The sequence below is a fragment of the Benincasa hispida genome, chromosome 4 (assembly GCF_027475165.1).
Source record: "Benincasa hispida cultivar pf3 chromosome 4, pf3_genome.v1.1, whole genome shotgun sequence".
Classification (NCBI taxonomy): domain Eukaryota; kingdom Viridiplantae; phylum Streptophyta; class Magnoliopsida; order Cucurbitales; family Cucurbitaceae; genus Benincasa; species Benincasa hispida.
In genome coordinates, this window is record NC_143481.1 from 61,023,344 (window position 1) to 61,036,048 (window position 12,705).

General features: G+C 34.3%; 1 pseudogene; it reads left to right on the forward strand.

The window, feature by feature from the left end:
- Window positions 1-443: 443 nt before the first annotated feature.
- LOC150036856 (uncharacterized) lies at window positions 444-2,225 on the forward strand (annotated as a pseudogene).
- The last annotated feature ends 10,480 nt before the right edge of the window (window positions 2,226-12,705 follow it).

Consider the following 12,705-nt stretch of genomic DNA (forward strand, 5'->3'; position numbering starts at 1 on the left):
TAGGAGGTCTTTATTTATGTAAATTGAAAACTTGCACTCTCGATCTCTATGGGATTCGAGACTTGAACTTTGTCAAATTTATATTACTTGTTGGCAACGTATATTTGTACTAGGATTTTTTTGTGTCTCAAAATGCATCACTAATCATGGAAATTTAATTGTAAAGCTCAATAAACAACCCAAAATTAAATAGTATTACTGATAGAATTAATCTAGACTTATATTCAAGGTGCATGAATTACATTTAGTTAGATACATGAATAGTTGAGATTCAAGGAATAGTTGAATACGTGAATTACAAGATACATTGATGAATGTTCATGTATTGATGAAAAGTCACATGTATTTCCATTTATCATTGATGTCTTTTGATGTATTTTACTACTAGTATAAATATGTGTAGGATTTGTCATTTGTAAGCAAGCCAAGAAAATAAAGTAATATTTAAGTTCTAGTTTTTTCGATCTTGTGTGAGTAATAGAACAATCTTCTTCTCTTATCTATTGAGTTGTATTGTGAGGGCCTACTTCGTTCCCAACAAGTGGTATCAGAGATAAGATCAAAGATGACTTCAAGTGGTAACATGCTGCAACCTCAACTTCCAAGATTCAGTGGGAAGAATTTTAATCAGTAGAGTATTCAAATGAAAGTGCTATATGGCTCACAAGAATCGTGGGATATTGTTGAAAGAGGATACATTGAAGTTGAGAATCAAAACGAACTCACTAGTCAACAATTGCTGAATTAAGAGAAAATCGTAAGAAAGACAGGCTTTGTTCTTCATTTATCAAGCTGTTGATGAACATGACTTCGAAAGAATTTCATCAATTACTTCTGCAAAGGCAGTTTGGGATATTTTTCAAACCACCTATCAAGGAGAAGATAAGGAAAAGATGGTAATACTATGTTAGGCCTGCTACCACTTCGTTAGACCTACTTCTGCAAAAGAAAAGCTAATTAGCCCAAATGATGAAAAACAAAATGAGGCCTTTTACCTTGATCCAATTCGAGAGGTCCTGATCTTTGCCCCAAATTTCTTTGGTTGGTAGAGAATTTGGTTGAGAAGTGCCCATGATTTTCCAGCTCATGGCTTACACGTGGTTGAACCCACTGATTTTTGTCTGATGAAAAATAGAAAAGACTTTTGATTTCTGATGGGTGATTAATGCAAAACAAAATTTCTCTCTCTCTAGTTTTCAGATTCTCTCGATTTCTGTCGTTCTATATTCTTTTCTTTCTTCTAACCCTAATGCCTTTTTGTTTAATTTGTGTGATTGTTTATGAGTATACGATGAGGATGCTTGCAGTCGGGTAGATGATGGAAGAAGAAAAGAGGTAGAAGATCATGCAATCGTGTAGACGATTGCTAAAAGAAAGGTAAACGATCATTTGTTCTTCTAGATGATATGAAGGAAAAAGGTAAACGATGAGTGATCTTGTAGACGATGAGATGAGAAGAATAAATTTACACTACGATGTACATGGTTCGACTATGAAAGTCTACGTCTACGGGAAGGAGAGAGTTTTATTAAGAAGCTAAGTCACAGATCCTTTTCTTTACAGATTGTTCAAGATTTTCTTGAAGCTATGTATATGTTGTTGTATCTAAAATTTGTAAATGGTGAGTTTATATACTAATTTTTGATACAAGTAGTTACAATAACTAACTGTAAAGATTAAAGAAATGTGAAACAGCTTCTTGATGTTGATGTATGAACTTATATTCTTCACACTACAAGCTCTTATATCTGAATTTGATTGCATTAACATGCAAGAGATCGAAATTGTTGAAGAGTTTTTCAATCCTCTTGCAATTGTCAACAGTTTGAGAACAAATAGAGAATAATTGGGTGATCAAAAAGTTGTTGAAAAGATTCTTAGAAGTAAGCCAAGAAAGTTTGAGTATACTGTTATTGCAATTGAAGAATCAAAAGATTTATCTACACTATTCAGTAAATAGTTTGATGGGTTCTCTTCAATCCCATGAGCTTAGATTGAACCAATTTGATATTAATCTCGAGGAAGCATTCCAGATGTAAATTTCATTCGGAGGCGTTTCTTGTGGAAGACATGGTGGTCGTGCCAGACAAGGAGGTGGAAGAAACTATGATAATAGAAATGGTATGAATAATGAAAATTAGCAAGAAAGCTCTTCTTCATCTTCTCTTTATCTTCTTCAATCTTCGTTTGTTTCTCTGCAAATCAACAAAAACACGATACTGTAATCAAATCACAACGTTTTCAGAGTATCGAGTTGCATCAAGTCACTAATTTATCTCATCAAGTAGCATAGAGTCAAGAAGTTCTCTCATCGAGTTGCATCGAGTAAAGATTAATACTCATCAAGTTCCATTAAGGAAAGAACAGAAACTCATCGGGGAAAGAAGAAAAATCCATCAAGTAACGAGTATATACACATCGAGGATTTAGCAGTGCTTATCGAATAAGAGAGAAAAATAGAGAGAGCTTTACTTGAAGAAACAGTGTTTTCCTCAGCCATTTCTTCATCAACTCATGATTGATCTTGATTAATTGGGCCTACACAAGACATTATTATCCAACATAACTTTTAAAAAACACCTCCAAAGTTTGTAATTTATATAAAAGAATATCCTAAAAGAACTTTCAAAAGTTTAAAAAAATACTCTTAAACTTAAAAAAAGAGTTTGAAAAATACCCTTGTCGTTAGTTTTGGATGGAAACTGTTAGTGTGTGTTTTTTTTTTAAATATTCATGAGACTGTAAAAAGTTTCAAAAGTACCTAGAATTTTTTTTAATAAAAAAACTTTAGGAATAGCTTTATTGTTATTATTTAAACAAAACTTGTTCATACTCGCTTGAAAAATAACATCAAACTTTCAAAAGTCATTAATACTTTTAGACTTACAAAAAAAAAATTTTAAATGCTCCTACCAACTGTTAGTATAATGATCAATTTGTTTGAAGCTTTATAATTTTCGAAAAAACTAATTTTAAATCAAATTATTTAGATATCCTCTTTTTTTCCATATAGGTACTTTCATTTTTTGTAACAACCCAAATTTATACGCATACACTACAGGAAATTAAATGTCAAATGTTAAGCAGGACGAAATTTTATTTAAGGGAGTGGTAAATGTAATACCCTAACTCTAATTTAGAAAGCAGGAAAACAAATAAAATATATAATTAAGAATGAAAAATATATAAATCGGGTGGAAATTTAGAATTGGAAAAAAATAAGAAATTTACTAATTATCCAAAAATAATGAATAAGGGGGCAGAAACAGAGAGAGTGAGATTGGAGAGAAATATTGGAGAGAAAACTGGGAGAGAGCAAAGTTGGAGAGAAAAGATGGAGAGAGCCACACTTGCGAGATTGGAGAGAGCGAGATTCTCAGCGAGAAAGTGGAAGAGAGCGAGAAAGCTGGAGAGAGTAAGAACCACGAGAGCCAAACTAGCAAGAAAGCTGGAGAGAGCGAGATTCTGAGAACAAAGAGAGCGAAATTGGAGAGAGCGAAATTGGAGAGAAAATTGGAGAGAGCGAGAGTGGAGAGAGCGAGATTCTCAGCGAGAAAGCAGGAGAGAGCGAGAGCCACGAGAGTAAAACCAGCGAGAAAGTTGGAAAGAGCGAGATCCAAGAGAGTAAAACCTGTGAGAAAGCTGGAGAGAGCGAGAGCCACGAGAGCCAAACCAGCGAGAAAGCTGGAGAGAGCGAGATTTGGACAAAAGTGTGGATTATGCATTGAATTTAGCCACGATCTTATTGATTATACGTGGAGAACCCTAAAATTGAATACAAACAAAGGTTGATGACGTAAGAGCAAACGTTAGCCAAAATTAGGTGTCTTATTAAGAGAAATTCTTAAACCTAAGTAATTTTAAAGAAGCCATTTGTAGGATGAGTTGTCACACAGAAAAGAGCTGGAAATGGTTATAAATAGGAGGCTTTGGGCTGGTAGTTAAACTCATTCTCAAACAAAACTCAGTAGTAAAAATCGTGTGGAAAGGGTGAAGTAATTCTGTTAGTTAGAAGAAAGAAACGCGAGGGAAGTGCTGCCCAAATTTTCTTCTGGTTTAAGAGGGAAAGCTCTACTGATTAAACCATAAGGAATAATAAGGAATAACTAGGATCGCAGTCAAGGTAAGTAGTTTATCTCACCCTCTCTTTAAGTGTTTCATGGTAGTATACCTTTAATATGTTGCATAATTATGTTATTGTTATGTTGCATTATATGTTTAAAATACGTTTATCGACGAGGGACCCCATGCATTATGTTTGTTCACAACGATGAAATAAGATTAAATTTTAATTAGATAAAAGTTATGCTTCTAGGGCTAACAGGGCATGTATGGTTGCACTCCTCTAGACCCAATTCTATGTCAAGTTTATGCTAGGGACTAACAGGGTATGTATGGTTGCACCCCTCTAGTCCAATCTTACGTTTATGCTAATGGTTGATGTTGGATGCGAATTTGGCCCTACTGACTGTATGACCCGCTAATCATCATATGGGTTAGTTTTCGCTTAAGTCCTCATCTTCCTACCAGGGCGAAGAAATTTACGTTAGAAGCATAACCGACCATCACATGTTATTATATGTTTTCGGTCCCAATCATATGTTTTCAGGACATGTTGCATGTGATTGTGCATTTGGTCACTACCCTATGTGAGAACTACTTACTGGGTATATTATATACTCATCCTATTTTACAGACTTTGTAGGTAAGGACACAGCGTAGGTGGCAGAACTGGACGTCGCTCAAATGGCCAACCATCAAGCTCACTATTATAGGCATATGCATTTTGATATCACTACGCTAATGTTTTATGGATCCTGGTGTTTTGTAAAATAAACTTTTTATATAGTTTTCTACCTAATTAATAAAATCTTAGATATGTTCTTTTGAGATTTTTACCAAAACTCATCTCATGATAGAAAAGTCTAAGTATGCATGTCGTAGCGATCGGACCATAATATGTAAGGATCTGGTCGTTACATTTTTCTTCCGTTTATTTGATTCTTACACCAATTTTCTCACAACAAAATATAAACAAAAACTTCAAGTTAGAGCGTAAAATGCATAAATCTCACAAAATTTCAAATTAAAATCTCCCCTTAGAACTTACCAAAACGATAAATAACCATTGTGCTCCTCAATTTTACAACACAACTGTTATTTTGTTTAGGAAAAAAAATATAGCTATGATATTTTCTTATGCAATTGAAAGATTTGCTTAAAAGAAATCCCCTACAACTTATACTTAATAGAGATAGTTTGTACTCTTCGAAAAAAGCCTCACAATATTTCAATTGAAGTATCAACAAAAATTCATCATATTATTCCAAAAAATAAAAGAAATGAAAGACTGAACTATCAAATGAATTTGTTGGGGAGTTTGTTTTTGTAGAATTATTGGTTGATTGCACTACAGGGAAAACTTGAAGGACATCTTTTTGTAACATGTGTCATGTTGTGTTGATTTTTGCTTTGCGATTGATTTCTTATATGTTGATATGTGTAGTGCATATTTGCTGGTGGGTCTTTCTATCTTTATAACATGCCTGACATTGTAACGTGATAAACACAGGAAATTTTGCAAATTATTTTTTTTCCTTATCTATTTATGTTTTTATTCAAATTTTGTGGCCTACTATATTCTTTCTTAAAGAGAAGATTTATTCCTTCCTTGAATATCTTCCCGAAGCTCACCATATATATGTATATATAGTAGCTTTTTTCAATTTTAGGATTGGTCATTTTGAAGATTCTTTGAAGCCGGTTGTCTTGTGGTTTTTCTCTTGAACCACAGGTGTGTGTCAATCTTGCATCGAAGAAGATTGTGTTGTTGTAGATCTTTAGATAACTTTAGATCATGGTGGTTTATTCTTCGACAACTTGAGAAGAGATTCTCAAACTTAAGGGGAGCTTAAGTTCATTGAGTGGAGTGTCTTCACTTGAAAGTGGAAAGATAAATGTCTTAGTGAGAGGAAGTCTCCCACTTAAGGAGAGCCTAAGTGATCATTCACTAATATTCTTATACTTGGGGGAGCCAAGTATATTGAAGGTAAGGAGATCTCACACTTAAGGGAGCTTAAGTTTCATCGAGAGGGAATCTCACACTTAGGGGGAGCTTAAGTGATCGTTCTTTAAGTTGCGCTATTGGAGTGTAACATCTTGATTTCAAATAAATTGGGATTAATTATCTTAAATTGTTGGGCTTTATTTTTCTTTAGTTTTTTCATTTTGGAGCTAACTTAAAACAATTGAGAAGATAATTAATTTTATGTGATTTTAAATTGATTTAAATATTTGAAATTTTTTAATTTGTATAAAATTGATGGATTTTATACCCTTTAATTTTAGTTTTCGGAGCCTAAATTAAGATAATTTGAGAAGTTAATTGATTTATTAATTTGATAGAATCTTTGGATATTTTGGAGATATTGTGATAAAATATTTTGTTTATCTTTTAAAATTAGAAAACAAATGAAATTATTGAAATATTTGGAGTTAAAAAAGAGTGGAAAAAGTGTTGGGAATGTTCTAAAACTCGCAGTTCGTAATATATGAAACATATTTTATTTTTCAATAAAAGTATTATTGAAATTGCATTCTATTATAAAATTCAATAAACGAATCTATGGCTATAATATGAATACTTTAACTTTATGTAGAGACATAAAAGAAGATCAAGTTATAGTATATAGCCTAAAAGATCCTATAAGTATATGGATGAGATTGGGTATCTGTTGGGTTTTATGTCCTAAAACTCGTGGTTTGTAAACAATAAAACTTATTCTGAAAACTCAATAAGTTGTTATTGAATATATGTATTGTTTATTTCGTATTCGAAATAAATCCAATAAACTAAAAGATTCATAACTATTACATGAGTACTTGAACTTTATCTGGAGACATAAAAGTGGATAAGGTCCGAGTAAATGGTCAAAATGATCTATAGTATATGAATAAGATTGGGTACCTTATTCTGGTAACACTATTGGATGCGGCCTACTCCATAGTTGTTACAAAGAGTTGTAAAGTACTACAGACAATGTGATCCTAATTCATACATGTTATGACATGAGGAGTGGGCACGTCCTGTGTAATGAGTTTGTACAAGATCGAACCACGAAATCAGTCACTCTTACTTTATAACACTGTTTACTGTTTAAGACTGACTATTTCAAAGTGATGACCTAGATAACTTGACCTTAATCATGAGCTAACTATGAACTCCTGTTTATTCGGGATTATCCTTAGATTTGCATAGATGAGGGTTGGCTCAACACTACCGGCTCAATAAACCTCCATTTTAAAGGTAAGACCAAGTACATAGATGGGGACATAGGATGCAAGATGAAATTCACTCCTACCCGCTTTCAGGGATAATAGAGAGGGTGTTTCCTTAAGTGTTGACTCTGATTCTTGAACATTGGGCCCTACCCTCTCATTAGCCCAAGAGAGTCTTGGTTTGTTGATCGGATCACAAAGTTCATTAGAGGATCAATGGGACCTAAGGCAGAAGAGGTAATCTCGGGGGTAAAACAGACATTTGACCCAGCCGTTATTACGAACAACCTGTGAAGGGTTAACTTACTAATCATGGTTATATCGAGTGAACATAATATATCTACAATGAAGGGAGTGCAACTATGGGCTTTAGTGGAGCAACTCATTAGTTAACGAATGAGAATTAATTCGTTGTAAAGAATTTAGCCATATAATCTCGGATCGTTGGAGTCCATGATCTGTAGGTCCACTAGGTCCCCTACTAGCTTGTAAATGGATAGTCTTAGAGTAGCATGATAAGTTAATTGAAACGTCCGAATTATAGCATGATAAGATATAATTACCGCGTTTAATTTTAGAATTAAATGAAATTGGAGAATTAATTAATATTTAAATATTAAATTCATGAAGGTGGAATTTGTGTAAAATTAATTTAATATTTGATATTAAATTAATTAGAATTAATTAAATGCTCTACTATTAGTATAATGATCTATTTGTTTGAAGCTTTCTAAAGTTTGGTTAAAAAAAACTAATTTTAAATCAAATTATTTAGAAACTATAATAATCAAAGATATTTTTGCAACGAGGAAGATTAACGATTTATGTTCATATTATAAGTGTTTTTGAACTTTTTTTTAAGTTCAAAAATATTTTTAAAATTTTTAAAAGTTTAAGGGTAATTTTGAAAGAAAACACACGGTTTTCAACCAAAACTAATGGTAATTTTGAAAGAAAACACATTTTTTAACTTTTATTAAAATTTTAAGGGTATTTTTAAACTCTTGAAAGTTCAAATATATTTTTGTCACAAAATATAAAATTTATGGCATTTTTCATCATTTAGCCTTTTTACAAAAACTAATAGATTAGTTATTTTTCAAATAGATTTATTCATATATAGTCATTTATCTGATTGCTTCTAATTTATATTTAAAAACTTGAAAATACTATTAGATTAAAAATTCTACGTTCATTTTAATATTTTTGTAATATTGTTCACGAGGATGGTTAAATTACCCTACAAGAAGTGTATATAATGAAGGAAAACAATACGATAGAACTGGAGCGATTTTGTCAAAATAAACATAATTTAACTGACATAATACTATTGGTACTATCAATCTCGAAGTTAAAGGTTTAATTTCTCCACCATACACATCTTTAAACAAAAATTGGAATTATTCAAAGTGTTATCAAATGATATTCTTTCAGTCAACATGATTGTTAAAGTAATGGAGGAAATAAAAAGTGTATGAATAATTAGCCTACAGACTAACATTTATGTTTCTTGCATAATTATTTCACATAGCCTTGAATCCAAAGATTCTTTATTCTCCCAAGACTTGTCCTTTACTTGTGATGCCTTTTTATTTCACTATAAAAAGATCATATCATCCCAGTGTTTAAACTAAACCACCAACACTCACACTTGTAACTTATTCATTTTGCCATCTTATTACCTTCCTCTAAGCCATGGGAGGCAACAAAGGGCAAAAGAAAGCTCATTCATCTTTTTCCATCTTTAGCTTTTTCATATCTAGAAGGGCAAGAAAAGGAGACCACTGCAACCACGGTGGCTCTTGGCCGGATGAGATGCCGAGATCGAGCAAGGTTTGGCCGAGTGATGAGGACAAAGCTCATCATTGGGTTGCTGAACCTGGTATTGACAGAAAGGCCAAAGATTACATTGATAGGATCTATCGAAACCGTGTTTTTGAATCCCAGCGCCAAACTGTCATTATACCTCCCAATAATGTGTAAATAATTTGTCTATGTTTTAACTTTTGTTTTCATATGTTAATAATTAGTTCATTAAATGATGTATTGTTATATAATTTTTAGTTTATTGAAACTGTCACTGCATCTCTTAATTGAACATTCTCTCATTTATGCCCTCTTCTCTATCACTTGTAGTTTTAGTTGTTTACATTACTTGAAGTATTACTCTTTTTACTCTTTTAATTTATCTTTCAACATGAATGTTTTTATGTCCTCAATTTTGTTTTTTTTTTCCCTCTTAGTATATGAGCTAAACTTAGCTTCTTCATGGGATTCATACAATGAAGATCAAAACTATCAAAGGAATATCATATTGAATCCAATATTAAAAGTTTTATAAGAAAAGTGTCATACGCACATAGGACTTCGTTTTTTACCCTAAACATAAGGCCTAACTTTCTTTAGGGTGAATGTTGTGTTGGATCCCTCCTTTTCTCATGGGTGGTAACATCTCTTCATTATTTCATTTGTCTTCTTTACTATTTCTAGTCACTTTGGTACTCTTTTACTTACTAATTTTTGTGAGAGTTTCTGAACCTAACTTAGATGGCCAAATAGGACGCAAACAATCAGCAGAAATAAAACGAAAACAGTAAAGAACACCAAGATATATAGTGGTTCGACCAGTTTGGTCTACATCCACTTTGAGAACCAGCTTGAATTAATTATTAATGAGCAATAAAGGAATTTTACAAATTACAAATAATCAACAAATTCACCAATCTGTAATTTCAGTATCCATTGATACCGAGAGAGATTCACACACAACGTTGCCTCTAACCACTGAGAACAACCCACTGCAAAACAGCCCAAATAAATGTGCTACCCGCCTCTGACCGGAAACAGCCTCCACGGCGAACTTCTCAGACCGGACCGTGACACCCGACCTCGGCACCCACCAGACTGGAACTGATTTAAACCAGTCCAGAACCAACCACTGAAATACGCGAGAACCGGCCGCTGACTGAAACTACCCGAGCACGTTGCGGATGCACGCCAACTGAACCACCCACGGTCGGACGAAATCAGAACCAGCCGTTGACTGAAACCACCCGAGCACGCCGCGGATGTACGCCAACTGAACCACCCACGGTCGGACGAAATCCAAACTCCAATCTTCGTCCCAGGCGGCTTCTCGTTCTTCAGACAGCTGCTGCTGCACCGAAATCACCCAGGCGGCTCCCTCTCTTCAGCTTTGCGATTTTTCAGCCCTATTTTTGGAAGAAGAAAGGAATATTACAAAAATGTCGCTACTCATTATTTACAAGAATGCCATTGGGCCTTTAAATTTCCAAAAAACTCAATAAAACCCACTTAAATACCTTGTTATTTTCTACAAATCTCCCTCATAACAAGAATACTTAAGTGTCAAACTGATTCTCCAATCTTTCTATCATCCAAATTTAATATTCAGCCAATCTAATAGGTATTTGAACCTATAGGCTAGAAGAACCTTAGTTAACATATCTGGCAAATTCTCAACTGTATGAACCTTGACCAGTTCAACATCATTCTAGGCCACAACTTCTCTAATAAAATGAAATTTGACATCGATATGCTTAGACCGTCCGTGATGAGATGGATTCTTCGCAAGATGAATAACACTCTGGCTATCACAACGGACGATAGGAATGAACTCTTGCGATAACAACTCACCAACTATTCTTTTCAACCACACTGCCTCTTTCACAACTTCACCCACTGAAATATACTCTAACTCAATAGTAGACAAGGCAACAACTGACTATAGAGCAACCTTCCAACTGACCACATTACCAAACAAACGAAAAATGTGACCTGATAGAGACCTTCTTTTGTCAAGGTCTGCAGCATAATCTGCATCTGTGAAGCCTTCCAACAGTGTTGATTTATTACAATCCCTACTAAAACACAATGATATACTGGCACTACCTTTCAAATATCGAAGCACCCATTTAACTACATTCCAATACTCCTTTCCAGGATTTAACATAAACCTACTTATCATACTCATAGCATATCCCAAGTCAGGCCTAGTACAAATCATCAAATACATAATACTTCCAATAGCATTACAATAGAGAATATTAGCCATCTCTAACCTTTCTTGTTTAGTAATAGGATACTGAGATGAAGAAAGCCTAAAATGAGATGCTAAGGGTGTCGAAACTGCTTTACAACCAGACATATTATACTTCTCAAGCAATTTATGCACATAACTCTCCTGCGAAATTGTTAACAAACCTTTCTCCCTATCTCTTTTCACATCCATGCCTAGGATCCTTTTTAGTTCACCTAAATCTTTCATCTCAAATTCACTACTCAATCGTTTCTTGAGATCACAGATTTCAGAATAATTCTTAGACACCAAAATCATGTCATCTACATACAGAAGTAGATAAGTATATGTATTCTGAAATAGTTTCCAGTACACACAGGCATCATAAGAGCTCTTGTGAAACCCCTGCTTCAGAATAAAGGTGTGAAATCTGATATACCATTGTCTCGACGATTGCTTCAGTCCATAGATGGACCTGTGAAGACGACAAACCATGTCTTCCTTTCCTTTCACCTCATAGCCCTTAGGTTAAGCCAAGTAGATTACTTCCTCCAATTCACCATGAAGGAAAGTTGTGGTAACGTCCATCTGTTCAACAAACATATCAAAGTGAACAACAATAGATAAAATTAATCGAATGGACGAATGCCTCACCACTAGAGAGAAAATTTCATGAAAGTCAACTCCCTTCTTTTGAGTGTAGCCCTTGGCTACCAGTCTAGCCTTATACCTAGGCTTGCTGTCACCTCCTGTACCTGGCTTGTTTTATAAATCCACTTTGACTGAATGAGTTTCTGATTAGGAGGCTTTGGAACCAATGACCACGTCTGATTCCTTTGCAACGAGAACAACTCTGCTTCCATAGCATCCTTCCACTGTTCCTTCGAATCAGATACAATAGCCTCCTCAAAAGTAAGAGGCTCTGCTTCAATACTATCAGCTGCACAAGTAAGAGCATAAGCAACTAAATCAACATAACCATACCTCGTAGAAGCTTGCCTCAACCCGTTGAGGCCTGTCACGTGTAAACTGATAGTTCTGTAGGTCACTGCCACTTCAGCTTTCTTCACCAAAAGCTCCCTCATCAATCAAAGTTCTCTGCAGTTAAGGCTATCTACCATCAGAATTGGATGACTGATCACTGGAATCACCTGAACTAACTGATGGTTGTGCTTTAGAATTAATTCTAACCTCTACCTCAACCTGATCAACTGTCTGCTGTTTCTGCTACTCTTTGACACGAAATGGCATCTCTGTTTCATTAAAGGTCGTATCTCTGCTGATAATGCATTTATTTCTACCCTCTTCCAAGCACCAAAGTTTATATCCTTTAACACCCTGAGGATAGCCAATAAACATACATTTCAGTGCCCTCTTGTTCAACTTCC